At 35.2% G+C, this 26,340-nt stretch overlaps 1 pseudogene; it reads left to right on the top strand.

Annotated features, from left to right (window-relative positions):
• Positions 1 to 4,001: 4,001 nt before the first annotated feature.
• Positions 4,002 to 5,583, top strand: LOC129033766 (T-complex protein 1 subunit zeta-like; annotated as a pseudogene).
• The last annotated feature ends 20,757 nt before the right edge of the window (positions 5,584 to 26,340 follow it).

The following is a 26,340-nucleotide window of genomic DNA, read 5'->3' on the forward strand; positions in this document are numbered from 1 at the left end:
TCTCAGAAAATTTCAGTATGGTAGAGTGAATGTCCTCAGCTGACAACAGTGCCTAGAAGCAAGAGTGGGGACTTCATCAGCATATGGTCCAGGTTGATAGTAACCTTAGCCAGGTATCCCAGAGCTGAAGGATTCTTAGTAGTAATAGCCATTAGCATATCTGTTTCTTGGGTCACACTGCTTAATCTAACTGGTTGCTCTTTACATCTGTTCAATTGTCATCTGGAATTGCCCTTCAGCATGACCCTGAGGATTCCCGTTACTTGTCTCCTGTGTTAGATCCGCTAGATCCTGTATTGAAGTGAAAGGCAAAATCAGAAGCTTTTTTTGAGCAATGGTTCATGAACTTTACGTTGTGAACTAAACTAAAATGTTTTCATTATATTATCAGATTTAATTTTTAATTAGTCTAGATTAAAATTTTAGGTTTTTCATTATTTAGCTTAAAATTTCGAAGGTATTGCTCAAGCATTGTTTTTTTGAAAACTGCAGAGACACTTTGAATCCCAATCTTACATATGATATCTAATTTTATTTTCTCTTCCCTGGAATGCTGTAAGATTTTTCTCTTTGCATCCTATGTTCTTGTATTTGCTCAATTTGGATGTGTTTTATTCCAGTTATATCAGTTAGTATTTATATACTATATACTATATTTATTTATATTTTATAAGTAATTTCCTTTTCTTTCTTTTTTTGTTCTATTTCCAGAGGTCCTCTCACTTACATGTGGGACCTCCTGAACTCATTCTGTAGTTTTTAATATTTTTTCCCATGTTCTATTTTCTCAACTTGCTGTTCTCTTTTCATCATTTCCTAAACCTGTTTTTTTTTTTCCAAATTTTCTGTTGAGTTCCTCACCTCTACTATTACATGTTTTTGTACTTTGTTTTTGTTATAGCACTTCTCGTTTCATGGCTGGCTGAAATGTTTTTCTTATTTCTCTGAAGATTAAAATTATAGTTTTACTAAGTTCTTTCTGTTTTCCTTTCACACAAGCTCTGTTCCTTCCAAGTTGTTTTTTATTCTGTTTATTTCTGTCTATATCTTTTACATTAGAGGTGACATTCAGATATTTGTCCATCCTTGGCAGTTGTCATTTCCTCTTTTTTTTTTTTTTTTTTGAGATGGAGTCTCACTCTGTCACCAAGCTGGAGTGCAGTGGTGTGATCTTGGCTCACTGCAACCTCCACCTCCTGGTTCAAGTGATTCTTTTGCCTCAGCCTCCCGAGTAGCTGGGACTACAGGCATGAACCACCATGGCCAGCTAATGTTTGTATTTTTAGCAGAGACGGGGTTTCACCATGTTGGTCAAGATTGTCTCGATCTCTTGACCTCATGATCCACATGCCTTGGCCTCCCAAACTGCTGGGATTACAAGTGTGAGCCACCTCTCCCAGCTCATTTCCTCTAATGAATCAGATCCAAAAGTGGATTAAATTCTCTGAGTGCTTGCCTTGGCTTGTTACCTGTAAGGAGACTTGCTTGAATTCTTGATATGATGTTAGTCTTTCTCCTTAGACTGGTAAGGTTGAAAGAAAAGTCTCTTCCAATATTGTCCTTGTATATTTGTGTCTTAAAACATCTCTTTAGTGGTTTTAAATGTGTGTGTGTGTGTATGTTTGTGTGTGTGTGTGTGTGTTTAAGGGAGAAGTGTGATAAAAGGGCTTTTAATTTTTTTGGAAACTAGGATGTCCCTATTGTCTTACTAAGCCTCACAGCAAATAACAAATTAAGATGGGGGAGACTAGTGGGAAGTGTTTTCTTTTCCTCATGGAAATGAGTTTAAAGGGTTTTATGACTTGTCCATGTTCTCACAACTGTTGAGTGGATAAATAAGAATCTGAATGTGGGGAAGGTGGATTTTATAGACACTGACTAAAGATGTGTGCCCTGGGGACAAAATAAAGCCTATATAATAGCTTCTCTGACAGTTTGTGAGGATCTGACAGTTTTTGGTCTATATAAATGAAGAAGGAATCAATAAAAGAGGTATATCAAATTATATAATCAAGTAAGCAATATTACTTGATTATATAATTTTTGAATAAAGATTTTAGTCTCTTTAACCAGAGAAGCTTGTTCGAAATCTGTTAGTTCTACTTCAAAAATTAACTTCAAGTCTGTGCATTCCTCTCCAACTCCACCGCTACCTTTCTAGTCTTCAAATAATCACTAGTATTCTTTTGGCTTATCACAATAAACCTCCTACCTGACGATCTCACCTCCATTCTTCATCTCTTCTTACAAATAATGCATAGGGAACTGAGAAGAGTCTTTTCTAAAATTTATATCATCCCCTTTCCTGGCTTAAAATGTTTTAAAGTTTTTCTATAACAGTAAAAGGTAAAATATAATTCCTCAGAATGGTCCATAAGTCCTGAATAGGCTGATGTTTATCCACTTTTTCAACATCAGCTTTTGCTTCACTCACTATGTTCCAATCATAATCGTTTTATTTCACTTGAAAAAGTGCTGGGAGATTTCCTATTTTAAGGATTTTGCTTACACTATTCTCTCTGCCTGGGATGCTCTTCCTACTACTGCCAATTGATTGACACTTCATAATTATTCTTCAGAACTTATCTTAAATTCTTTTTTTAAGAGTCTGGCATAATCTACTCCCTGGGTGAATTATATTCTTTGTTTCTTTTAATGTTTCAGATTATCTACATGTAATAGCTAAACTATCAGAAAAGAATCTAGAGAATCTGAAAAGTCATTCTTTTCATTGTGTGTGTTTGTACTTTTCCAATCACAATGTCAGAAGCATGTTATCAGATGAGAATGTGCTTTTAATTTGCAAAGTAAGGTTTTAAGAACCCACTTTGTGTGAGAGAGTGAAGTGTGCTGAAACAGCACTGGGGGCTTGGGCTTTGCTGCAAAGTTAAGGAGTCACCACAACCAAATTAAATTGCTTCCATGGACTTCATTTCCTCTATCTCTGAGGTACAAAGATTGGATGGAGACAATTCCTATAGACTTTTCTGGCTTACTATTCCAATGGTGCTCTATGCTAAAACTTGGCTTTCAAATGATTTTCCAATACAGGTATACCTTAGGGATATTAGCAATTCAGTTCCAGACCACCGCAATAAAGTGAGCCACACAAAAATTTGGGTTTTCTCATGCATATAAACATTATGTTTATGATATACTATAGTCTATTAAGTGTGCAATAGCGTTATGTCAACAAAACAATGTACATACACCTTATATAAAAATACTCTTGCTGAAAAATGCTAACCATCACCTGGATCTTCAGCAGGTCCTAATCTTTTTGTTGGTGTAGGATCTTACGTCGATGTGAATGGTTGCTGACTGATCAGAGTGCTCGTTGCTGAAGGTTGGGGAGGCCGTGAGGATTTCTTAAAATAAAACAATAATGAAGTTTGTTCCATTGATTGACTCAAGAACATTCTTGTCACAAAAGATTTCTCTGTAGTGTGTGATGCTGTAAAACTTCTCTCAAAATTGAAGTTAGTCCTCCAAACCTTGCCACTGCTTTATCAACCAAGTTTATGTAATATTCTAAATCTTTTGCTGTCTATTTACAGCATGTCCACCAGGAGTAGATTCCATCTTTAAAAAACAAAACACTCTTTTTGGCTCATTCATAAGAAGAAATTCTTCACCCATTCAAGTTCTATCATGAACTTGCAGCAATAGAGTCACATCTTCGGAGTAGATTTAGCATAATTCTTATGGACCCTAGGATTTTCAGAATGGCAAATGAGATTTGGCTTCAACTTAAAGTTACCATCTGCATTGGCCCCTAACAAGAGAGTCAGCTTATCCTTGGAAGCTTTGAAACTAGGAATTGACTTCTGCTCTTTATGAAAGTTCTAGATGGCGTCTTCTCCCAACATGAGGTTGTTTTAAGTACACTAAAAATCTGCAGAAGACACGGATAGTGGGAGCCACTATCTGGGTCTTCTACAGCCTATGCTGGCTCTGGGATCTCAGCACAGGTCTTTTGCTCTTCCTCCTCTTGAGCAGCCATGGCTGCCAGGAAGACCCAGAACCCCAAGGCTGAGGTGGCCCAAGGGCAGGTGGTTTTGGTGCTTAACATCAGTGTGGTGCAGGGGCTACAGGACATACTGAGGACCAACCTGGGACCCAAGGGCACCATGAGGACGCCTGTTTCTGGTGCTGGACACATCAAGCTTACTAAAGACAGCCATGTGCCACTTCACAAAATGCAAATTAACGAAATGCAAATACTATTAAATGCATTCTTAGTAGCAAAAGTAGCAACAGCTCAGGATGATATAACCAGTGATGGTATGACTTACAATGTCCGAATAATTAGAGGGCTACTGAAACAGGCCAACCTCTACATTTCTGAAGGCCTTCATCCCAGAATAATCACTGAAGGATTTGAGGTTGCAAAGGTAAGGGCCCTTCAGTTCTTGGAACAAGTCAAAGTAAGGAGAGAGATGCACATAGAAACACTTAAGAGATGTGGCCAGAACATCTCTTCATACTAAAGTTCATGCTGAACTAGCAGACATCTTAACACAGGCTGTAGTGGACTCCATTTTGGCCATTAAAAAACAAGATAAACCTATTGATCTCCTCATATTTGAGATCATGGAGATGAAACATAAACCTGAAACTGATACAAACTTAATTAGAGGCCGTTTTGGACCATGGAGCACGGCATCCTGATATGAAGAAAAGGGTGGAAGACACATACTCAAGTGTAGTTTGTCATTAGAATAAGAAAGAAGTGAATTCTGGTCTTTTTATTTACAAGAGTGAGGAGGAGAGAGAAAAAATCATAAAATCAGAAAGTTCATTGAACATATAGTTAAAAAATAGTAGAACTGAAAAGGAAAATCTGTGGTGATTCAGATAAAGGATTTGTTGTGATTATCAAAAGGGAATTGGTCTCTTTTCCTTAGATGCTTTTGCAAAAGAAGGCATAGTAGCTCTACACAGAGTGAAAAGTAGAAATATGGAGAGGCTGACTCTTGCTTATGGCAGGGTAGCTCTGATTTATTTTGTTGACCTAAAGCCTGGCTGCTTGAGACTTGCAGTTCTTGTGCATGAGTATACATTGAGAGAAGAGAAGTTCACCTTTATTGAGAAATGTAACAATCCTCACTCTTTCACATTATTGATCAAAGGACCAAATAAGCACACACTCTCAAATCAAAGAAGCCATCAGAGATGGCTTGAGGGCTGTCAGAAGAGCTATTAATGATGGCTGTGTAGTTCCAGGTGCTGGTGCCGTGGAAGTGGCCAATGGCAGAAGACCAGTGTAAAGGGCAGTGAACAGCTTGGAGTTCAAGCATTTACTGATGCATTTCTCAATTATTCTCCAGGTTCTTGCTCAGAATTCTGATTTTGACCTTCAAGAATGTTAGTTGAAATTCAAGCAGAATATTCAGAATCAGTCAGCTTGTGGATGTGGACCTCAACATAGGTGAGCCAATGGTAGCAGCAGAAATAGGAGTATGGGATAACTATTGTGTAAAGAAACAGCTTCTTCACTCCTGCACTGTGATTGCCACCAACATTCTCTTGGTTGACAAGATCATGCAAGATATTAATAGAATGTCGTCTCTGAAAGGTTAAGTTGAAGCTTCCCTGTATCTGAGTCTTGAGACTCTGCAAAGTGATCCTGAGGAATATAGCTGTGGAATTTTTGTCCAAGCTTCAAATGGTTTTCAAAGGAATTTTCTTTTCCCATATGAAAAAAGGAGAGAACACTGGTACCTAGTGAAATTTTGAAGTTCTGAAATTACAATTACAGTATTTTTTTAATGGCACTGAAGTAAAAACACATAAAGCAGATCCATGTGTGTCTTTTACCCAGTGAGCGGGATGTTTTGCTTCAGCTGCAGTGACATAAAATTCCATGTTAGAAAAGCATATGTTAAAATAAAATTAAAAAAAATTAAAAAAAAAAGAAAAGCATATGTTATCTACCTTATTAAATATTTCTTGAAAAATGAATTTTAATGGTTTAATAATTTCTTATGAAGATGTTTGTTAAATTTTCCAACAGTGTCCTATTATCAAGTATTTAGGTTTAAAAAAATTTTGTGCTAATATAAATAACACTTACGTAATTTAAGATTTTGAAAGCATCCCTGTTAGTATAAATTTCTATTTGTAAACTTACTGGATCAGTTGGACTTTTCCTGCGTTTGATATAGCTTTGCTACAATACTCCCCCCAAAATGTTAAGCTGTAGTAAATGGGAAGAAGAATAAACTAGAGGCAAGGGAGTTGAGAGAGCTGCAAGGGACTAGTGGCAAAAATAGAAGAGGCAGAGGTAAAAAGATGATGGAGGGCATGGTGACTAAGGGCTAGGGTTACTGGGTGAAATACGAGATTAATAGCTGACCATATTTTCAAGCCTCTGAACTTTTTGCTTGTGCAACATATCCATCCCAAACCCTTTAGTGCCATATTTTTCTCACTCAAATTACTGTTCTCTCCTACATATTTCCACAAGATTGTTTATATACAGTTGGTCTATTTCTGTAGTCCTTGAAGATGAAATTGAGTGATACTAAGCTGTGTGTTTTGAGGGCTTAGCAGTTATCTGCGATGAATGCGTAATAAATACAAAGTTGAAACCTCAAAACAAAAAATAAAATGTGTTGTTTAGTATGTAGCCACCTTTACCAGCTATCTCAGCGAGATCTTTTGGATAACTTGCTGCAACTTCTATATCAGCACTTGCTGCCTCACCTTGCACTTTCATGTTATGAAAATGACTTCTTTGCTTAAATCTCATGAACCAAACTTTTTCCAGCTTCTGACTTTTCTTCTTTAGCCTCCTCACCTCAGTTTATAGTATCTTATGGATCGCAGTATGGTCTTGCTCTGGATTAGGCTTTGGTTTAGGGGAATGTTGTGACTTCTTTGATCCTCTATCCAGACCTCTCTTTCTCCATACCAGCTATAAGGCAGATTTACTTTTTTATTTGTGTGTTCACTAGAATGGCACTTTTAATAGCCTTCAGTAATTTTTCGTTTGCAATCATGATTTGGCTAACCGTTTGGAACAAGAGACCTAGCTTTGGGCCTATTTCAGCTTTCAACGTGTCTTCCCCTCACGTAATCGTTTCTATTTTTTGATTGAAAGTGGCAGGCATGTGACTCTTCCATTCATGTGAACACTTAGAGGCCATTTTAGGGTTATTATTTGGCTCTATTTTATTTGATTTTTTTTAAAATTTATTTATTTTTGAGGCGGAGTCTCACTCTATCACCCAGGCTGGAGTGCAGTGGCGTGATCTTGGCTCCCTGCAACTTCCACCTACCAGGTTCAAGCAATTCTCCTGCCTCAGCCTCCTGAGTAGCTGGGACCATACCAAGCTAATTTTTGTATTTTTAATAGAGACACGGTTTTGCCACGTTGGCCAGGCTGCTCTCAAACTCCTGACCTCAAGTGATCCGCCCGCCTCGGCCCCCCAAAGTGATGGGATTACAGGCATGAGCCACAGTGCCCGGCCTGGCTCAATTTTAATATTGGGACATCTCAGGGAATAGGGAAGCTGAAGTGAAAGGAAAGAGATCAGAAAATGGCCAGTTGGTGGAGCAGTCAGAACACACACAGCATTTATTGATTATTTCAGTCTTATATGGGTGTGGTTCACGGTGCCCCAAAACAAAAACACCAAAGATCACTGATCACAGATGACTGTAATAGATATCATGATTATGAAAAAGTTTGATGTATTGCTAGAGTCACCAATATGTGACACAGAAACAAAAAATTCAACACCTGCTGTTGGAAGAATGGCGCTGATGCACAGATAGCCTTGTTCCACACAGAGTTGTTACAAACTTTCAATTTGTAAAAAACACAGCATCTGCCAAGCACAATAAAGTGAAACGAAATAAAACAAGATGTGCCTCTTCTGCCAAAAACTGGAAAATTTTTCAGAAATTTAAAGTGAATCTTAAAATGTATACTTTTTTATTTTTGTTAATAAAAACTTCCTTGAGTAGGCTCAGATTTGTCGTCATAAGAATATTTTTGTTTTGATTTCATTCCAACATTGAAATTAAACTGTTTCCTAAGAATACCAGCTGCCATGAGGGATTCGTGATCTGAAAGTACCACAGAAAGCAAAGAACAGAAAACGAAAACATGGTGATTAAATGTCCATTGGATGAGTCATATAATGGTTATCCTGAAAGAACCTGAAAATGAAACATCTCTAAAACTATGAGAAGCAAAAAAAAGTGCTGTCTAAATATACACTTGCCAGTAAATGCGTTTAAGGGCAGACTTCAGCATGGGCATGAACCAATATTAAATTAATAACCACAAAAGAAGCTCTATTGATTAGCCTATTGCCTCACCTGTAATGCCAATACTTAAATCTGAATGCAAACACTAGTGAACAGGATTAGGTTGTACTTTACAGTGATTGACAGCACTACGGGAAGTCAGATGCCAATATTTTCTCATTCTAATATGTTAAGAACTTTTTCCCTCCCAGCATCACCATGGAAAGCTATCCTCCAGGAAAATCAGATGGATCTAGATCCATCACATTTTAACTACAACTGTAGTTATAGTTAAACAGTGATTTAATATTTTACAAAATCTAAAAGATGTTGACTACTAATAATATGTTACTAATTATATTTTTTGGAGAAATCTCACTGTTGAAACTAGGACTAAACCAACTTATAAGAACTTAAGAAAGACATGCCAAATAACACTAATAAGCAATGAGTCTTTTTCCACAGATTCTTTTTTTTTTTTTTTTTTACGCAGTTCTCTCTAAAGGACACTTGTTGGATAGTAGATGGAGGTTGTATGGCATTGACCTCAAAGGTTAATGATGTATCTTTAAATATTCATTACACAAGTTTAACAATTGCTTACACAGTGAAATATTTTAGAGTTTTCAACGGGCTTTCACTTTGACTGCTGATTATATTGTGAAGGATTGAATAATGTACAAAGTGTCTCAAGTGTATTTTTTCCTTCACAGTATAATCCTGACATGTTTAAATATGCTATAAAAGTGTATTGGATGAATTAATGAATTTGGTCCACACAACAAAGTATGTTAGGCATACATAGAAGAATTATTATACAATTTTACATATCTAGAAACAGTTTTAGTGATTTGCTACGATGTCTTAACTATAGATAAAAGCCTGAGAAGGAGTAAAGAAGTGAAATAGCCAATAAAAATCTATAGACATGGAAATTTTCAAAGAACACATACATTTATTTCAACACTGTTATTATACTTATCAGAAATGATCAACAGAATATAGTAGACAAATGGAAGCCTCAAATCAGGATTCATGTTTTTTCAGTTTTTAGATTTTACTGTTTGTACCCTGTGATGTAACTTAGTTTGTTGTTTGTTTGTTTGTTTGTTTTTATCCACAGGGGCCAACACCACTAACTTTTTTTGGTGTTCTCTTTGAGGATTTATCTTTATCTTTTAAGGGTTAAGGAAGATAATATTTGAATCTTTCTTAAACCCTTTTATGTCTTAAGTAAAGTAACATTTCCGCTGAGTCTTAACAGATAAATGGGTTTCAATGCCAGTTTTAAAATTGGGTGAAGAGTGTTTCAAGTCTAGAAAACCATGTGAGCAAAGCCCTGAAGTGAGACACTTCTGAGGATATGTAGGGAAAATAAGTTTGGTAGATTCATGAAATACATGAAAAGGAAAGGGTTCATGTGTGAGGATTACATTATGAAGCACCTTGGATACCAAACAGTGCACTTTGTCCCATGAACAGTAGGAAGCTATAGATGGTTATTTAGCAGAAGAGTTGCAGTGTAGGTCACTGTTTTCTTTTTAATAATAATGAGTTCATAGCCATATCTCTGCTATAGTGTGATCACTCTGGTGATAATGACAGAAAAGGAGGGTGTGTGTGTGTGTGTGTGTGTGTGTGTGTGTGTGTTGGAAGACAGGACTAGAGTAAGAAACTGGGGTAGGATTACCATCTGAAAGGCGCTATTTCAATAGTCCAATTAAAATGGAAAACGTACCTACTACTTGCTAACTTGCTAGGTGTATAAACTAGGGCAAGTTACTTCCCTCTAAGCCTTGTTTTCCTCGTTTGAATCCTATAGAATTGTCGCTATAATTAAGTGAGAAATTGTATATACTACAATTATTAACACAATGTCAGATATATCACGGGTACTTAATAGGTATTTATAATTATTATATCAAGCCAATTAAAATATGTTATTTTGGGAGAGGAGGACTTTAAAATTACTTATCATTATTGTGTATTTATTTTCATTGACAAATAAAAAATGTATGTATTTATGAGGTAAAATGTGATGTTTTGATATTTGCACACAGTGTGGAATGATTATGTTAATTAGCTTGACTTCAAGCTAATTAACATGTTCCTCACCTCATGTAATTTTTTTTTGTGTGTGATGAGAACATTTAAAATCTTTCTTAGCATTTCAAATATACAGTACATTATAATTACAGTCACCATGCTATATGATAGTTCTCCAGAATTTATTCTTCTGATGAATATGTTTCAGTAAAATATTTTTGTCTTTTCTCAATAAAACTTTCTTTCATAGCTGGGACATCCTATTTGACAAAGATAACAAGGCACATCCACACCGTCTTTCCTACAACTATCCTCTTGGCCACTCTCAGCTAAGAAAGCTTGGCTAAGGGGCCTATAACAGTGAGGTCATATTGTCACCGGGAGCTTCCGCTATTCTGCACCATACAACCAGAAAGACAGCAAACCTATGAAAGAACACTCTGCCATGCTTGAGAAGCCAAGCATGAGCTCTGCATATTTGTTCTCCTCCCAGAGTGAGTCAACCATGATGTTCACCCATTGCAGAGTGTTTGCTAGACACTTGGCTTTCATTAATCTTCTTGCATTTCTTTGACCCCACCTGTATATAAGATGGAATGGTGAGACTATTTTTTATTATTTACCACATTTCTCCTCCTTAAATGGTGGAGGTCTTCTTATGCTGGAGACCAAATAGGAGCTTTGACACATTTCAATGACTGGAAACTGTAAAACCGGAACAGTTATGTATTAGGAACAAAGTATGCAGCAAGCTTTTATGATCAAGGAGATTCTGTTCTACCTTTGGGACTGGTTTTATCTTAGCAGTACCCAAGAATGATTATATGCTGGTCCTAGAATGTACAATAAATGCACATGGTATTGGATGGTAGTAATTTTTCTTGTCGTTCATAACTAAGAAACAGTGACCTGTTATGGTCAGACAATGTATTAAAAAACAGAACATAGAGATAAATAATATTATTTAATCCGACATACTTACTAAACACTAGCCATATACCAGGCCCCCTACAGTGTGTTGTTGGAATTCCAACATTGCTATGCAGTAGTTCCTTCACTTAAAGTATTTTGAGTGGAAAGATCCTCCTAAGGAACAGGCTTGGTGAATCGTAATAACTAAGTAATCCTTCTGGTATTTAATTAAGAAATTTATAGTTAAACAGGATTCATATTAACTTCATTTTATCCAAGAAGACTTAGTACTCATTGGAAATATGCCTTCACATGTTTTGTTTGTTTTGGGGGACACTCATATTTCTTAGACTGCTGGAAAGATGGAACAGCTGTGTTTTTCTCTCTAAGGTATCAACTTGGTGATTTCCCCTCAGTCTTGTACAGATAAGTACATTTTGACATTTGGTCGGGTCATCTTCTTGTCAGATTGGCATTACCAATCCCTTGAGAGTTCATAAACAGAGAAAAAAAGGAGGCAAGGGAGCAATGAAGAATCAAAATGTAAAGCATTTGATTCTCACAATGAAGACTAAAAGTATGCTTAGGTTTATTTTCCACTTGTTAACTGAGTGATTAAAGAAGGAAAAAGTATTTCTTTGTTCTCGAGTTTATTTTTCTGCCTGTCATAAGATACAACTCTGACTATGTTTGCATACATCTTTGTGGTTGGAAGAATGTTATTTGAGAAAGCATTCCTTTTAATAAAGTTTGGTCATGTAAGCCACTTTGTTATGAAATACAGTACACATTCCTGTTTTATTTATGTCAAATTTTCATTAAGGACATAAAAAATTATAGGTTAAGAGAAAAGGGGAAAATACCCAAATCTCTACATTTAATATGAAGCATTGTGTTGAAGTAATCAATCAAACTATTCAGTATTGGCCATATTACTGACAAAGGCCAATATAAAGGCCAAACAGTTCTCCTATTAATGTGTTGGGATTCATGGGGAACTCTGATGTCTGTGGTTGGTGGTGACAATTTCAGATTAGTATTTTAGTATTTAGTATTGTAATTTCCCAGAGTTGCTTCGGAAACAAGAAGATAAGATTCCATTCTACTTGTGAAGAGTATTAAAATTCTAGGGTTGAATCTATTCAATTTTTCCATCTGTACATTTGATGTTAGAATATGTTCAACTTCCTTAAAAAGTGCTCTGATGATTGTTGCAGGGATATCATCAGTTGATTCTTTCATTTGAGAAGCATCTCTTCTGATTTCTGCCATGAAGCAGAAGGGGAATTAGATCTAAGTATGCTTTAGTAACTAGCTAAATATATAGTCTCCGTTATAATAACTCAAAAGATTAATATTTGTTTTTTTTAGACCTAACAGGGTATGTTAAATGAAGCTCCACATTTTGGCCAATCTCAATCTGTTATTAACACTTATGTAGACAAATTATCCACCTATTAAGGTACCACTAGTCAGTGTACTGGAATTAACTTATTACCTGGAAAAGTCACATTTGATATTTATACACATATAAGCTTCTAGTTAACATAAGCCCACCTAATTCACTGGAAACATTAGGACATTTCGCTCAAGTTGGAGAAAATAGTTATTTTCTAATTCAAGAGGCAATTGTATCGTATAGATGGAGGAGACATGAGGAGGTATTTTTATGAAGATTGCCAAAGTGTAATTAATATTCTTGGTAGAATGGTAGAACTTCTCAACTTTTTGGAACAGTAAATCCAATACAGCAATTCACTCATTAACATAGACTTAAAAGTATAATCTGTGATTATTTGTCATTGGTTTAAAAATCTCTGAATGAATTAGACATTAATCATATAATAAGAAATAAGATCCGTTAGAACATCCTAAACACATTGTTTATATTTCTTTGCCTGACCTCTGCTGTCAAAAAGCCATGACAGCTGTTTGGTTTCAAGTGTGTCCAATCCAGTGCAGTGGCAAAAATCCTTTTAGAACAAGTTAGATTGCTTCTTTCTTGTTCTACTCTCCATTGTACGCACAAGCGTCATCTCTTTAGATGAGACAGCCACATTTGCAATAACTAGTTCGTTCTTTTTCTTAGGCTAAATTTGAATATTTCCTGTTTATGGCAGGATAGAAACATTTCTAGTATCTGGAAAAGCCTTGGGCTTTCACTCCAGAAAGCAGCCCAGAAGACTGTGCTTTGTCTTTGCCTCCTACCCAATGACATTTCTGTATAGAACAAGTCTACTCCTAAAGGCTGATGGGAAAATAGAAGCATGGTCATCAGAAGCCTACTTCTAGACATTTTTTGCCAGGACCCAAAGACCTTTGAAAGAAAAGAGGGGTTTTTCCTGCAAATTTATCCAAACAGGTTTTCCTATGACACAAGTTGTTACAGTTTCCTTCCTGCTGGATTACTCCCTATTTCCACTACAAAGTAATGACTTCGTTGAACTTTCCCCGATGAATCTGTCACCCAGAAGAGTCATTCTTTAAAACAGAAAGGCAACATATGTAAGGACAATCTTTTGAGACTAATGTAAACTTTTTATTTCTTGCCCAAGTGTATTATTAAAGAATAGTTAATCTCCTGAATAACACTTCGGGCTAATTTGCCACTCAGAAGAGAGAATTACCAGAAGGAGCTCTGATGGCCACCACTCAGATTTAGTTACAGAAAGAGGCCAATGACCTTTAGAGAACAGTGAGCTCAATGACATCCATGTTATTTAACCAGACACTTAAATTCATCAGTCAAACAGTCATATTTTAAAATATCATATTTTAATAAAATCAATACCTCATATAATTATTAAAAATTATAGTTATAGATAAAATATACTGACCCACTATGTGCTGGCACTGTACCAAGTGCTTTACCTACATTTATTTTCTTTAATTATAATAATATTAATCTTATGAGATAGGTATATCGTCTGTCTTTCCATTTTAAAAATAAAAAGGTGGCGTGGCCAAATATTCTAGTAACAATAAAAATACACATCTGATGTTTATTATTTGCCAGGCCATGTTTTATTATATTTAATAATATTATAAATATAATATTAACAATAAATATAAATATATTTATAATACGATAAAAATAAATATAAATATAATATTAATAATAAATATAAATATATTTATAATAAAATAAAAATAAAAAATATAATATTATATTAACTCATTGAATCTGCAATAGAACCCCATTGAGTAGGTATTATTATTAGTCCCAACTTTAAGGTGAGGCAGTAGAAAGGCACAAGAAAGGTTAAGTAATTGCTCAAAGTCTCAGCTAGGAAGTGGTGGCGTTGTGACTGAAATGCTGATAGTCTGGTACCTCAGGCTATCCTCTCACCACCGCAGTGTACTGTCTCTGCCTCTCCAAGCAGTCAATTACTAATGATTTCTGTCTGGTTAGTGGTGGCAATGGGCCTTAATTTAAAGTCTGTGCTCTTAATTGCTATTGACTCTATTGCCTCTCATTTAGTGTGCATAATACAAAGTCCTGTGTTTTTCATTGTACATACAGGTGGAAGAGAAGTGTGCAGAGATAATCCTTGTCCTTGGAAATTTTGCTGTTTGGTAAGAAAACTGTGCTATCTCTAAAAAAGGGGTGGACTCATCCAATTAAAATTAGAATGACTTCTCCAAATGGTAACTCTAGAATCGTTAGAGATCTCTCCATGACTCCAATAACGTTGACTCCTGTAACTCTTAGGACTTCTAGACTCCTATAGGACTCCTATAACTTTGACTATTGAATGAGCCTAGGGGAGCTCCACTGAAGACATCTGTAGAGGTTATTTTCTATAAGAACTGTTGTAATTATTAAGAAGTGAGCTAGTGCTGAAGGTTGTACCCACTCACTACAAAAAGGCAAATGGCTGAACTAATGATTGGCAGTGAAAAGGACAAATCCACCATTAGGAGTAACACCAGCTTCAAAGTGGTAGCCTCCATTCTTTCCTAGGGGAGAAAATGATGATGTGACATGAAGGAATTAATGAGGATTCCAAACTTTAATTCAAATGTTTATGGTCCCCAAATATTCTCTGCAAACAAAATGTAGTTTACTGAAGGAAAAATAATGTCTTTCTGGAGACACAAAATAATATTGAGAGAAAAGTGGAGAGGAAAAGATATTTTTGAGAGAATAAAATCCTAAAAGTTTTGGTAAGTTTATATCTGATAAACTGTAAATGTTACCGTAGAAATAACACTAAACTAGGAATCAGATGCCCAAGTTCAAGTTCTCACTGAAATCTTAGAATTTATTCTCATAGATACAATATTATTGTATTTAGTAGATTTTTATTAAAGTGACATTTTCTCACAGGCTTTCTCTATTTAGTTCACAGCAGACTCTTCCTTTTCTGAGCTCCTATAGTTCATACGATTCACCTAAACTGTCTATATTATTATATTGTATACTATCATATAGTATTATTTACTGGACTATGTATTACTATGCCATTTAATTCAATTTCATTATTAAGTTATTTAAGGGTGGGGCTTATGAATTTTACCTCTTTTCAGTTCCTGTTCTTTGCCAAAAGTGGGTGTTCAGTAATTGTTGATGGATTGAGATTAGGACTCCATTAGAAAGGTACTCATAAAATCAATGCTTTCCAAACAAATCAGTGAAATTCAAGCTTATTATTTACTTACTGACAATAATGAACCATAATGAATGCGTAAACCAGGGACCTCACTTTATCCAAGTAGTTGCAACCAATTGTAATAATGTAAATATGGTGATGGATACAATTACTAATTGTCAGTTAGTGTAAGTTTATTCTTTGTGTAATCACAGTAGTCTTTTTCTTAAAGATGACATTTTTGAGCATTGACACTTTCAATACATGACGCATTTACATTGGTAATCATATGGTAAAGAAAACTATTTTTTCAATGACTTTTTATAAAAAAATAAAAGTCAGAAAAAAGAATTGTAATTTCAGTCCTGATTCTCCTGGGAGGTTTCTCTTTCTCGTCGCAGTTTGAAGTGAGAAAACTTGCTTTTAATCTAACTCTTACAATTTAGCGTACTATAGATCAATATAATATGGAGGTTTCAGTTATATACTAGGATAATGGAAAGAGCACTATACCGAGACTGGAGATCTGATTAGAAGCCCTGGCACTATTGACAACTTTTTGTGTGATGTTGGGTAAATATCTGTATAACAATCTCGTCCAACAATAACATACTGAGATTCCTCAAGATACAAAATTTGCATTCTTACTTCTACCTTTGGTCCCAATATGCTATTTCTCTGTCGTTCTGGGACATTACATTGCTATCTAAGAGTTCCTCACCCTGGAATGAAAACTGCGAGTTCATAAATAAAACAGTGTAAGGTTGAAATAGCCTTAGTGCTATAAAGAACTGCACAGTCTCATGATAAATATATATATAATCTCACTATATATATCTCACTATATATATATCACTATATATATATCTCACTATATATATCACTATATATATATCACTATATATATCACTATATATATCATTATATATAATCACTATATATATCACTATATATAATATCACTATATATATATAATGATACATATATATAGTGACTGTGTAATAAATGGTCTTGGCAGCTTAGGCGTCAGACAGTTGACTAGGTCAAAGTGGGTGGTTTTGCTTGATGCTATTTACCTATTTTTCCCTTGTGCAATTTTAGTTGCTTTGGATAAGTTCTTCTTAATAAATGTTCTCAAGTCAGAAATAGAATGTCCTAGTCCTGCCTCCACTGCTTAATAGTTCGTTATATTGGGTAAGTCACATGTTCTCTTTGAGCTTTAGTTCTCTAACACTAAAATAAGGATAATAATGTCTAGTTAACATAATTTTCATGAACATTAAATGAGCATTTATCAATTAATACTTATAAACTACTAAATATTTCCAAATTCAAGGGATGATAATGATAATGACACTTTGCAGAGAATAAAAAATTTGAGGAAGATACAGTAACTCTTTCAGGTGTTTATCCTTAATTAGGTGATTGTACAATATTCTAAATAAAATACCAGCAGTTTTGAAATTGTGGTAGCTTCATAATTTTACAAACTTACTTTTAAACTCAGACTTTTAATGCAATATTTGCCTTAATAAGAAGGAATTATCCACCTGAATATAAACTATTTACTTGATTAAAAATCAATAATACTGCTGCAACTGCTACCACTATCACTACAAAGATAATTGTATTTTTGATAATGTAAATATCACAATATTTCAAGAATGATCATCCCTCAAAATTTACTAAACCTAAGGCAATCTTTCTGTTTTCTAGGGTATGATTATTGTATATAGAGAAATGTTTGCTTGATATCTTTTATTTCGGATATTGTGAAGTGCGGTAGAGTAATTACTCTTTGCATCCAAAGGATATCAAGAATGACTCAGGACAAATATACACCTATTGGGCTAGTATAAGAAAGGCAGGAATAATCAGGGAGAGAGCTCTCTTTCTTGTTTGGACTGAAACTACCTTAGCTTCAAAAGGAGAATACCTAGGTGATGGGTTGATCTGTGCAGCAAATCACCATGGCACATGTTTACCTGTGTAACAAATCTGCACATCCTGCAGGTGTAACCCAGAATTTAAAATAAAAGTTGATGGAAAAAAAAAAGAAAAAGAAAAAAGGAAAATCAAGCCCAGTGAAAACATAGGTCTTAACAGAAACTTAAATCAGAAGTCTAAAGAATTTCACTGGATTTTTCAATACCTGCTCAGAAGTGGATCATTTTGAACAATTGAAGTTGAGCCATAGAACTCTGGGACTAGCATTTTTCACAACTCAGCTTGTTCACATTTCAGTGCTTCTGAGCCATACTTAGCCAAAGAGAGTGTGTCAGTTGCTTGCTTAGATGCAGTCAGGTCACTATAATCCAAGGACTTGGCAGCCTGTCTTCACGAGCAACCTTCACTACTGAAATGTATGACTTCAGTTTCAAGACTCTTAATAAGTAAATAATGGCAAAATAACTAAAGATATTAAAAATATTAATGAGGAAATTAATTATTACGAACTTTACTCTGAAAGATGGCTGGAGAGGCAGTGACTGCTATTTGGCTACTCTGGGTTTGTGGTTAGAGCCTTTAGAGAGGCTTTGGCAGGATTAAGCAATGTTGACAGACACATGCAACCGAAGTCTCTAGTATGTGTTTACGTGCTATGATTCAGCTCAAAAATGGGGCAGAGAAAATTTACAGAAAGCTTAAAGTTGCAAAAACAATCCAGTTTTTGATTGCTAAGCAAAAGTATCTGAGGGTATCTAAGTTTTAAAAATGAAGTGCTCTGTTCCGTGAAGTTTTTAGAGCATTTTTTAATATGTGAGCTAATGTAAAAATATAACAGATGCCATAAATAGATAGGGAATTTGTTTTTATGCGAAAAACTACTAGGGATGTGATTGTTTGTCTAAAGTTGATAAGAGGCAGAATCACCAGAACCTAAGAAGACATATCCTAGATAGTAACTGGCCAGGAAGATAAAGAAAGTAAATCTTTGTGTTGTTTTTGTTTTTAAGTGAGAAAGTAATTCTGACCCACCTACCAAGTTATTACATTGGGCTCTGGTTTTTAACAACATAGCATATATCAAGATCACCCATGAAACAAAACAAAATAATAAAAAAAGGGGAGGCAAGTCCCTGCCCCCAAAATATCTGACTCAAAACAATCGATGTAAGGCCCTAGAGACATGCCCAGTTAAACCAGTTTGTTTAGTTCACAGAAGATGTATCCATACAAAAACACATTTCTTTCTTGGATTGTTTTCACACATTATCTTTATATTATTCATTTTATTTTGATGAGGTATTTAACCAAATTACTTTTCACTTACCTTGCTTCTCTACTAGGTTATAAGAAAAGTAATTGGGATTATCAAGTACACTTTAGCAAAGTTTTATGGACAACGGCCTTCTCTGTTAATTTCTTTACAAAAGAAGGTTTTCTGAAAGTCAGCTAAGGGTCAGACACTGTGCTAAGTTCACAGGTTTAACGCTCAACAACAGCCGGCTCCTGACCTCAAGGAGTTCACAATTTAGTTTCAGACAAACAGGTCAAGTGCATGAGCAGTCAGAATCAATGTCTTTCTTCTTGGCACTCACAGAGTCCTTTATACTAATTTAAAAATTATCAGTGTATTCCGTCTTTTGTGGCTATATCCATATCTATCTCCTCAAGAAGATTGAAATTTTCCTGAGGGAAGAGATAGCTACAGTCCCATAGATCTGTTGGTACCAACATATAATAAGGATAAGTAAATTAAAATTGATAAAAGAAAAGGAGCAAATATCTTGCAGATGCGATTGTTGATAAAAAGTCATCTCAACTTTGCATAACTATACAAGATTTACTTAAATCCCAAACTGGAAGATTAAAGATCATCCTTTGTTCTTCTATGTCTCTATATCCAAATCCAAAGGACACAGAATTTGACTGATTATATGTCAAGAATTGCATTCTTGAATATTTTTACTTTTATTTATTTACTTATGTAAAATCAACATTTCTCACTTGGACTATTGCAAAAACAATACGCTGTCAGATACTTATTTTCTCTCACCAGGTCTTCCACTCTTTCTCCAAGGCTATCTTCCTATAGAGCAAATTTGATCTTTTCTCATGCTTATAAACCCCTTTTGACACCCCATTGCTTATAAGATAAAATCCAAACACCTCAGCAGATGAATTTCTTCTTGCCCCAGCTTACATCCCCAGACATGGCCATCTGCAACCCCTCTCCCCACTGCCCTTCAAATGCATCAGGCTTCTTAAATATCTTTTATCTTGCCACGTGCTGCTCATTCCTTTTAGGAGGCCCCTTCTTATTTTTATTCCTGGTGAAGTCTTAATCAGGCTGCAAACCAATCCCCAATACTACATTTGTGACACATTCCTGAATTATCTCTCCAAAATTAGTATTTCTATCTCTGTATGGTGAAGTTCAAATTTCAGAATATAACTCAAAGCCCAATTGTAAAATTTTTGCTCTTCTAGTCTTGCCACTGACTTAATATTTCTGAACCTATTAGTCCTGTGAGGTAAGGTTTTTACAACTACAGGAATATCTTTCTGAAAAAACAGATGACTTTAGAAGAGCTAACATGCTACAAAACTCCTGGAATTTACCTAACACTTCAGAGTTTATAATACATTTGCATTTATTTAATTTCAAATCAGGGAGACAAATATCTCTAATCACTAATATTTAAATCAAAGAAATCATCTTTCTGATTTTGTTTTTCTGCAGCTAAATGTTTCCCTAGCCTTCTCTTTCAGTTTGTCATATATACATAGTTGTGGACAAGCTCTCTCCTGACAATTCTGCTGCTCAGGCTATTGAACAGACAGTCTCCTGAAGGAGGTGAGGCTGTGGAGCCTAGAGGATCACATGGGGTTCAACACCGAAACCCTGGGGCACCTAATGAAAACAGTAGCTCCTCTAAGTACTCTGAGCTGTTCATTTTCCAACACACATGCATGCGTACATGCGCAATATACATTTGGAGTAAATTCATAACATGGAGTTCATTTTTAAGGAAAGAAATAATACAAATGATATAGTTTCATCACTCAAAGCTAACCACTCTCCTGATTTGGATCTATATCCTTGCTGTCTTTCTTTTTGAAAAATATGACATCTCATCACCTGTTATTTTTCACAAAGAGTATATTTTAAACATTTGATCTTTGATTTTTTTACAGTTGAAATTTATAAAATTTTTATTGGAGCTTGGTAGAAAACTCAGAGAGAGTCCATTATAGAGCTAAGGGCAGTCATAGTTCAGCTGCTTCATGTTCTTAAAGAGAAGGTGGATGCTGATACTTGTCTAAGGAATTCTTGGGAAGGTAGTCTGCCCTAGAGATCTCTGTCATAATCCCCGTGACAGCTTTGCCACATGACATTTTGCGGAGTTTTGCTCCTTAGTTCAGCTAAACCAGGTTCTTGTCACACAACCAGGAAGGATTAGGAATGCTGACACATTCAAGGGTGAGGGGAATGGAATTTATTGGGCGAAAAGGAAAAAGGAAACATATTCTCAGCAAAGTGAGACGGGATCCTGCTAACAGGCTCCCACCTCACAGATTGAATACCAGGCAACCACACCGGAACTGAAGAGGCCAGGCTTCTCTCCACTGCTCAGGGGCTAACTTCCCTTGGCTCCACCCCATTCTCCCAGTGCACAGGCGGTGGGAGATTCTCCGGAAATCCTCCTCCTTATCTGCCTCCTGCATCTGTCAACATCACTGGGCCTTACTTTTCTCCAGTACAAAACATGATGACCTATTTAACTCTCTGTAATATATTTTGAAAATGATTATCTATCTATCATCTATCTATCTATCTATCATCTATCTATCTATCACCTATCTATTATCTATCTGTTATCTATCTATCTATCTATCTATCTATCTATCTATCTATCTATCTATCTATCTGATATGGTTTGGCTGTGTCCCCACACAAATCTCATCTTGAACTGTAACTCCCACAATTCCCATGTGTCATGGGAGGGACCCAGTGGGAAGTCATTGAATAATGGGGGTGGGTCTTTCCCGTCCTGTTCTCGTCATAGTGAATAGGTCTCATTAGATGTGATGGTTTTAAAAACGGGGTCTCCCTGAACAAGGTCTCCATGTAAGACATGACTTGCTGTTCTTTGCCTTCCTCCATGATTGTCAGGTCTTCCCACCCATGTGGAACTGTAAGTCCAATAAATGTCTTTCTTTTGTAAATTGCCCAGTTTCAGGTATGTCTTTATCAGCAGCATGAAAACAGACTAATTATCTAGCTAGCTAGCTAGCTATTGCCTTAGACAAATGTCTCTAGGGCCTCAGTTTCTTTATTTATAAAATGAATGTGTCAGCCAGATATTTTAAACAGCCTTATCCAACCCCTATATTTCCAGTTTCTGAATCAATTTTCTAGGCTGTCATTTAAATATAATCAACCTAATTTTTATCTTTAGAATCAGAACAATTACTCACTCCATTCTTTTTAAAAACTTTATAGTATTTGTTCAGCTAATTTCCTAGTGGTCATTTTTAGGCCTATGATTTTGCAAATGCAGCTGCTACTTCAAGATTTTCAAACAGAGCCTCAAATTTAATGCAAAACCTTAAACTATGTTACTTATTAATTTATTCCATTTCTTGTAACACTAGATTGTTAAGCACTATTTTATGGCCAAGTGCCCTATTTCTGTCTTCTCAGCTCTGCTTCTAATGCAGTTCTCCTTATGATTTGGCTTTGCTCAGTTCACTGCTAGAATAGCTTCAAAACTTTTCAAGCCTGCAACTCAAATCAGACCTCCATCTTAGTTTTCACTCCTACAAATATTAAAGGATCAAATGTATGATAAGGTAAGATAACACTATCAAAATCAGAAATGATCTTAAAGTTGATTTTCCTCAATCCTTTCGTTAGAGAGGCGCAGGAGAAATCTTGAACCCCAGGCTAAGTGATTTAATCAGACTCATAGAGGAAATTTCTGTCAAAGCCCGAACTGATTCCTCCTCTCCCAATTCCTACTCAGTCCTCTTTCAACAATATCCTGTGCCTTTCTGATGTGATTTGTAAAAGCGTCTCTTATGACACGTACCCAGACATTTTCCTGTATTTAACACAAAAGGAAATGGTGTTTGGCAATCTTGTTGCTACTTTCTATCTTCTTGACCTTTAGATTTTATGCTGTGATTTCCTGGAAGTGAATCTTACTACATCAAACACAATTTTTTCCAAAGTCATCAACTTGTTCTACCTTCTGAATTCATCACGGCTCACAAGTATAAAAGCCCCTTAAGGAATTACTAAATGTCTCAGACATTTCAAAGATGTTCTGGGTCAAATTACCATTTAGAAAGAGGACACTTTAATTAGAGGTGGATAAAAGAGTTGAAAATCAACTGATTTACTCCCTGAAGGAAACAGGAGTGTCTCAATTATGTGCAGTATTAGGTCACACTTCCCTGGAGATTTTACAGTGATATATGTTTCCAGTGTCCCTGAAAAACCAAGCCTTTATGGATGACCTAATTTAGTTATAAAAATAATTGTTATAAAGGGCAATATTCACCTTACATTAGACTAAAGCCTAGGCCTATTAAAATTCATTAGTCCATTTGCTTCAGTTAAAGCACACTACTTATCTATTATTGGGCCTCAATTTTCTCTTTCCCCCTTTTTTTTTTTTCCTGCTTCAAAACCTGTTCAACTTGTGAGCTCATAAAATGCTTCCTAATCAAAAGTGCTAACTCTCATTCAGTAAATCTTACGGCACTTAATCTCTTGCTTGTGCCACTTAGATTTATGAGTGATCATGAATTATGCTTCTTTCTTTTCTCCCCCATTACATTGTAAGCAACTTTATGTAAGAAATTGAATTTATTCTTTATCCCTAAAAGCCGTCTTAGGTCCCAGACTGCAGTAGGGGTTCAGCAGATGCCCAAACTTACTGATCAGAAGCTGATATGTGTTTGGTTCTACTCACTGCACCACCCAGAGAAAGGCTCAGAAATGTATAGATATATGGTAATTGTAGAGAAAAATGTTTTCTTGAAATCTATGCCAAGAGAGTCAAAATGTTCTATATGTGTTCAAAGGAATAAGTTATTAGTTTTGAGCCAGAAACTGAAAATGAGAATCAGCTGATTTTGTATGTGAAGAAAACAAAATTCATAAACCGCTTAAACCACCCAACCGAAACACAAACAGGAGTGGGCTGTTAGGTATTTACATTAGACTTAACATTCATTTCTTTAAATGAGGAACTAGTTTAAGTTAGTTTCTAAAAAGTGATAATTTACCAGCAAACAGTCACACGTATCTGCATGGCAGTAGACTTGGCAGTGCTTAGAAGGGGAACAAAACAAAGAGAAATGAACAAATCACCCAAAGTATCAACACCAATCTATTTATTTGATTTAATCAATCTCATGGCACTTTGGACTTCCTCATCAAATAAAGGCACAAAAGCTGAGTTAGGTCAGTCATCCTTCTCGGTTTTTGTCTTGGGAGATTTATTCTGCTTACATGCAAAAGAAAGTAAAGTTGGCTTTTTCAACTTGTGTTAAAGCATTTAACAATGTGATTCAAATCCATAAAACGTCTACTGAAACCATTAGCTTTAAAGTAAACCCTGAAGAAATTTAAATAAAGGCTGAGTCTTCAAAGGATCTCCTATATTACAAGTGCATTTTACATCTGCCAACAAAATGCCTAGTGAATGAAGGCTGAATTCATTCCGTCACTGGAATGAAGATCTACCATATTTTATTTCAACCATAAATTTTGTGTGTGGGATTAGGAGAGCACCAAAGTGAAGAATAAATGAACTACACCATAAGTTCCACATTATCAAAGACTTTGGAAGTATTTGATAATGGACATTGGAAGGTATTCAAATATCACTTTCTAACAACTCATTTGTTTCACAAATACCTTTTCTGGTGCTTTCAGCCTCTCCTTGCACAACTTCTAGGTCAGGGAATAACTCATAATCTTCTAGGGCTAGCCTATGCTATCTTTAAATGATTTTATTAAAATATTTTGTCAATATCTGTTACCTTGAAGTTTCTATTCATAGCGCAATTGTGTTTCTTATAACCACATATTTATTAATTTTACCCACGTGAAAATCTTTCCAATGGAATAAAGCTTATAACTTCTAGTCTATCCAGGCTAAGTACCATTACTTTTCAATTGTTTCTCTATGTGATGACAGAAAATCTCACTACTATTGTTTTGCTCCTTATATAAAGACTAAAATATATCTAAGTTTATGGAGTTCAGACTTACACACAAAGTACAACATATTTTTTCCAAGGTTTATTTTCTGGCTTGCCTTATCAATTGATGTTTCTTATTAAAATAAATTAGTAATTTGAATTGCATTCATAAAAGTGATAATACAGAATATTACTGATTAACCCAATGATAAATAGGCACGTTTCATATAAAATAGTAACAAACTATTGAATATATTAAATAAGAGCTGAAACTTTTATTATGGATAAGCAGCTTAATTATTATAAATATTTCAGTTTTTCCGTATTAATTTATACAGTTAATACAATTTCACTGCTACTACTACTACGTGTAGAAATTCACTACTTAAATTTCACTTCTTGTATTGTAGTAACTGTATAAATTGATATGGGAAAATAAAAATATTTATAATAATTAAACTTCTAGAAGAGAGTTCTAGGAACTCTGTAATGAGACAACAAACATCCTCTGGAAATATAAACAAACAGGTAATGAATATCAAAGAGTATTAAAAGCAAAACAATTGACATACATTTAAATATATTTTTATAAATTAAAACATGCAGTACTGGATAAAATAGATGTACAAAATAGAATATAGACAATGTAATAGACCACACGTGAATTTAACATATTTGAGAAGATGCTTGCAAATCATAGAGAGTTTGGAGCCTATTTAATAATAGGTATGGAATAAACATTTAGAAATTTATAAGAAAATCTAACTTCTCAAATTGTACTAAACTATTATATTTAGATTAAAGAGTTATATGTATAATAAGAAATGAAATTAGTTTTCTGGGGCCATAAATTTTTGTAATGTTAAAATTTACAGAAAAATTTCAAAAGTACTTGCAACTTTCTCCTTACCGTGTTCCAGTAGCATGGTGGATTAATACAGTGGACTAGCACAATATCATGCAGAATTTAAAGATGATCAGAGTTTCTACCAAATATTGTGATAGAAAGAAAGAGAACTGATACAGTTCAAGGTGAAAGTAATACGTTTGTGCTACTCTCTATCTCATATAAAACAAACTATTTTTCCTTTATTAATGAGGATTGAGAATACATTTTCCAGATCCATAGCTAAAAAACAAGTATCAGTAGCCATTTTTATCTGTTCCAGTAAGGATGCGTAGCTGCATTTAGTCCCACAATTTCATGACAGTAACATATTTCTCTGTTATCTGCCATGATCTGTCTGAATTTGCAGGCACTACATAGCTGAACTGAATGGGAGATCATCACTCCAGCATACTTTGTGTCTTTGGTGATGACACTGACCTCTGGAATTCCTCTTGGTATGTGATACTGATGCTGACT

This window comes from Pongo pygmaeus, chromosome 2 (assembly GCF_028885625.2).
Source record: "Pongo pygmaeus isolate AG05252 chromosome 2, NHGRI_mPonPyg2-v2.0_pri, whole genome shotgun sequence".
Taxonomy (NCBI): Eukaryota; Metazoa; Chordata; class Mammalia; order Primates; family Hominidae; genus Pongo; species Pongo pygmaeus.